At 38.8% G+C, this 5,430-nt stretch overlaps 1 pseudogene; it reads right to left on the reverse strand.

Annotated features, from left to right (window-relative positions):
- Positions 1-1,044: 1,044 nt before the first annotated feature.
- Positions 1,045-4,928, reverse strand: LOC107700952 (uncharacterized; annotated as a pseudogene).
- Between the last annotated feature and the right edge of the window lie 502 nt (positions 4,929-5,430).

Genomic DNA, 5,430 nt, shown 5'->3' on the forward strand with positions numbered 1-5,430 from the left:
TCTAGTCTGTTTGTGCCTCGTCAAGTCTGTTCATGCCTCGTCAAGTTTGGAATATTGTTTGGATCTGCACCTTGTAAATAAACTGCACTTGGGTTCTCACTACTCTCGCCTTCAGTGGCCTTAATCCGTTACAACATGTGTCCAGTGCTCAATACTGTCTCTCTGCTTGAGCTTGTCCTGCCACCTGAACATTACCAGTTGGCATGTAAAAAAAAAAAAAGTGCAAACATACACATCAGTGTTTTGGCACTATTCTTCGTAAAATTACCATATTTACAGGATTCTCTCCCTTTTTCCTAAAGGAATAAATGGGTAACCGGAGCATCCATGCAGACCATATCGCCCAGAAACCACTACTGGACCTGTTGAAATAATAATAAATTAAAAATAAATACATTGAAAAAAACAACGTGATGTGCACTTAACCCATTGACCAAAAGATGCCAGTCATAAACAGTGCAGAACGTCTTTGATAAGAGTTTGTGCGCCACTTTCATGAGTGCCCTATAAAGCACTTCAGTGAAGAGATTTATACATGTGTAATGTTCAGATATTAGCAGGTCTGTGCTTTAAATGTGTTAAATGTTTCTTTCTTTTTTAATTACTTTCACTAATTATTTGTCACCATAAGCTAAAGGAGGTTTGACTGGTTTGGTCATAGAGATTTCACTTACGACATGTTCTTAGAGACAGCCAATCTGTGTGAAATAACAAATTAAAAGCAAAAGAGATAACAGAAAATTGATGGACATAAAATATGAAATGGTTCAACCAGAATTAACACAGTAGTGAATAAATCATTGTTTGTGGTTGCAAATTCAATTGTGTCTAGTACCCAAAAATGAATGATACGCATTTATGATTAGAGTACAGGAACTAAAAGATTGGAGATGTAACCAAGCTTGCTTTGTTTTAAATAAACACTAAAAACAGACATGAAAATTAACTTGAGATTAACTTATTTTCAGATCTACAGAAAGTCACTTGCAATGATTTCTCTTTCTAAGCAGGCGTCTTCATTTGCATTTATTCATTTAACTGCATTTATTCTGTGTCCACCAAAGAAAGGTTCCAGTTTGCCAGACCAGCTTTCAGATAACTCAAAGCATATTTATTTGCTTCTTCAGCTTTCTTCAAGCTCTTGGACCCAGTCTTCTTTCCCAGCTTCCCTCACTCTGGGGATGAAGAAGACGAGATGGTGAAGAGTGAAGGCAGAGTCTGGTTTTAATGCGATCTGAGACAGATGCTTGATGGTCTGGTAAGCTTCAGACAGAAGATTTGACTTATGGTCCTCAATCTCTTTGAGATCTTTCTCAAGATGTTGCATTAAAATTAAAAATGTTTTGGTTTGTTCTTGGGCTTTTTCATATTCCTTTTTTATGGAATCAAATTCCAACTGCATGCTGGAGTTTCTGATGGCGTATTTCTTGTTTTCTTTGACGTGTTTGCTGTGATGACACTTCCCTGTGCACACAGTGCAGAAGCCTTTTTTCATGACTTCACATTTGCTAGGATTTGAACCCCACCAGCAGTCAAACTCATGGCAGTTTTCCTCACAGACGGTGCAGGTCGTCGCCTTCCTTCATCTCCATCAGATCATTATCAAGGTCATCCATTATAACCGAAAACCTCTTGGACTCTTCTTGAGCTTTATCATGCTTCTTTTCTAAATTCCTCAAATTGAATTTTCATGCTTGAGGTGCTGATGACGTATTTCTTGTCTTCTTTGACATGTGTGCTGTGATGACACTTTCCTGTGCACACGGTGCAGTAGCTTTTCTTCATGACTTCACATTTGCTGGGATTAGAAACCCACCAGCAGTCAAACTCATGGCAGTTTTCCTCACAGACGGTGCAGGTCATCACCTTCCTGTGCTTCCATGACTTGCTTTCGATGGGAACCTTCATTTTAACTGTCTCTTTGAATTTAATGGTAAAGTTTGTTTTCCTTGTTTTGTCTCATTGCCTCCTGGATCTGAGTTTTTTAAACTTCTTTGACTCCTTCTCTTGAATTTGCAGCTGTAAGCTGCGGATGTATGCTTCAAATCAAATGCACTTCATCAGGACATCTGAAGTCAACTCTAAACTCCTGTTTTTTTTTGGTCCAGAGACAAAAGGAGTTGCTTCATCTCTTCCACGCTGTCTTCCCAGGCGTCTCTTTGAGCACGAATGTGACGTTCTCTAGTGTGACGAGCTTCAGCCTGCCAGTTGTTGAATAAGAAATGAACAGGTTGCCCGTGTTTGTCTCGTCTGCAGGGGATTCTAGCTTTATTTATGGCACCGATGACGTTTTTGGGTGGCAGACTATCAGAGTGTGTGATTAAGAATACAATGTTGTCCACAATGTCTCTTCCAAACAAAGACAGAATTGAACTGATAATGTAATGATGTCTGTCTGAGAGACGATTCTTAGACGCTTGAGTCACAAAACACACTCCATCATTGCTCTGAAACAGAGTGGCTAAATTCTCAGCAACTTCCAGATCTTTATCGAGTCCTCTAGTGTCTCTGTAGCCTGGAGTATCAATGATGGTGAGCGATACGGGATTCTTTACCGAAAATACCTGATACATGGCGATTTCAGAGGTTTGTGATTCTGATTGGTCACTTGCTTCTTCTTCTTCTGTAATTTCATACCACATTTCATACTTAAAATTCACTCCCAGTAAGCAGTTGACCATGCTGTTGAGGAGAGTCGTCTTACCAGCGCCATTTTCTCCAACCAGAAGAATAATATTATTTTCTTTACTAGCATCTTTTAACCTACAAGTCCATTTTCGGACTTTCCCATTTTCATCAAGAATCGTTTTGGAGGACCTCGATCAATCAGAGTTGATCTGCATGGTGAAAGACTTGGCTGTCTGTAAAATATGGAGACAAATAAATGTGTAGCAAGAATTTAAGATATTTTGTGTTACATACATTTAACATGAACTTAATAAATGTAAAGAAACAAGAAGTGCCATCTAAATACAATTGACATTTAAAATATGTCTTCTCATGTTACTCTTTTTGAAATGGTTGGATGCCAGAGGTTTTATTTCATTTAGTCCACCGTGTACTTTGGTTTAGATGTGAACAATTCATAGTTTTTACATGACGTCACACCTCACCATCCAGAGGGCAAAACAAGGCTGGTAAAAAGTTTTTTTTACCAGGGGAGTTGCTAAGGTTGGAAAAGACAAGGGGCTTAGCGCTGAGAGCAAGAAACTTGCCTTCTGACAACAGTCCCACCTGCCGACCGACACTGGTAGGCTACAGCTGGTTATTTAAATACCTGACACATAAAATGAGGGCAACAATGTTGTGTTTGGTGAAATTAATGTAATGTAATTCAAGTACTTGATGAACAAATTAAAAGTTATAAAACCCATTTTATGTGTGTAAAAAAATAAGATTAATACTACATATTCAAACAGATCAGAGGCTTAAAAGCCCAAACAGATGAATCCAGAATATTTTCTATTTATCTTATGATTAGGTATTTTAGTTTGAACTTTTCTCCACTGCAATGTCTTGTAATTCCTCAGCACAGTGTATGTCTACCTGGTGGGTGAGTTGTGTGGTTGTATCAATCTAATGTGTATATCTTCTCTGTTTTGAACTACTTGATGAAAATTACGGTTCACAAAAAATAAGGTGTATACTGAATTTGATCATTTAATATCACCATTAATATCACCATTAATATCACCATTTTGGTACATTAAGGTTTTCCACGTCAAGCATTTTGGAATGTCCAGTTGTTTTTGGTGATTATAATACTACACTGCTTTATATGAATCGCAAGTGCCCAAAACTTGCATTTTGTTCACACGTTTGTTCGTGGCTTGAAACAGATGAAAAAGCGACAGGCCTGTGTCGTAGTTCTCTGGATGTTTAGCTCTCCAGGTCACCGTGCCTCACGTGACTGAAAACTATCAACTGATACAGTATACGCTTTAGGTGTTGTAACGGGGTGAAGAATCACACGACAAGTAATCTCAATTAATACCCCGGAGGGTGGATTTATTGAGGTGCTCTGTGCTCGTGGGGAAAGTCCAGGTAGGTGCTCCGGTGCCGTGAGTGCTCCCTTCCGTCTTCCCAGTGCAGCGGGTCCGTGCAGTGCTCCAGTGGGGCTGGTCGGTCACGTGCTGCTCTCTGTGGGCAAAAGGAGAGGGCGAGTTAGTACTCTCACTCATCGAGGCTTCTCCTAGATGGCAGGGCTTCTGTGGCTTATGTAGCCGCCGCCTGACGAGGTGCAGCTGTGACCGATCAGCCTGTGATGATGATGGCCAGGTGCTCCTCGCTTGTTTCCAGGGCGACGCTGATGAAGCTCCGGGACGCTCGTCACAGTGTGTAGCGCTGTTTTTTTTGTTTTTTTTTTAATCATGCATAATTTGTACGCATTTGTCAAGTTTCAAGTTCAGGCTAAAAGTTAAAGTACAGCAGAGATTCTCAACCATGGTCCTTCATATCCACTTTAGAATTTAGAGTTTAGTTTTCCATCCCTTTTCATCATTAATTTAATCTCTAACTAAACTCTAAAGTGGACCTCAAGGGCCAGTGTTGAGCATCACTGCTGTACTTGAACTTTTATCATGAACTCGGAAACCATTTTGACAAACCATTTTAAAAATGCTTCATATGCGACAGTCAAAGATGCCCTTTTAGTGCATGTTTGCATAGAAAAACAATTTAAAAGCAACGTAGTGGAATGCAAAATATGTTCTGTGTAACCTACCTGGTTATCAACTACCACTGCTTTTCCTCAGAAAGATGGACTACTAGCAGCCTACTGAGTGGACAAAGTAAAAATGATAAAACATATGAAGTAAAAAAACGCATGAATCTACAAAAAGCCTAGAGTTAATTACCTTCACTTATAAAAAAGTAATAATTTACCTTCCTGTAGAAAGCACATGAATTTTAACTCACCCAAAACTCATAGTGTGATCTGGACTGAATGTGTCCACGTCACAGAAGAACTTCACCTTCACTCAGTGTGCTTACAGAACAACAATTCATTAGTCTACTTTATCTGTAAAACACTACATTTGATATATTTTTAAATAAAATTTGGTAATACTTTATTTCGATAGTCCACTTTAGACATTCTATTAACAGTAAGTAACTTTGCAACTACATGTCAACTAGCAGTTAGTAGAGTATTAGTAGACTGTCTGCTTAATATCTTCTAACACTTTCTTTGTCAATTTATTCTACTAACCCTAAACCTACCCTAACAGTCTACTCTGAGAGTTAGTAGACGACATACTGACTATGAGAAACTTTGAAAGTATATGTCAACGTATTTTACTAACCCTTAACCTAACCTAACAGTCCACTCTGAGAGTTAGTAGACATGTAGCTGCAAATGAATGAGAATTAGTTGACATGTAGTTACAAAGTTACTTATGGTTAATAGAATGTCTAAAGTGGACTATCGAA

The sequence above is a fragment of the Sinocyclocheilus anshuiensis genome, unplaced genomic scaffold (genome assembly GCF_001515605.1).
Source record: "Sinocyclocheilus anshuiensis isolate Anshui unplaced genomic scaffold, SAMN03320099.WGS_v1.1 scaffold1774, whole genome shotgun sequence".
NCBI classification, from domain to species: domain Eukaryota; kingdom Metazoa; phylum Chordata; class Actinopteri; order Cypriniformes; family Cyprinidae; genus Sinocyclocheilus; species Sinocyclocheilus anshuiensis.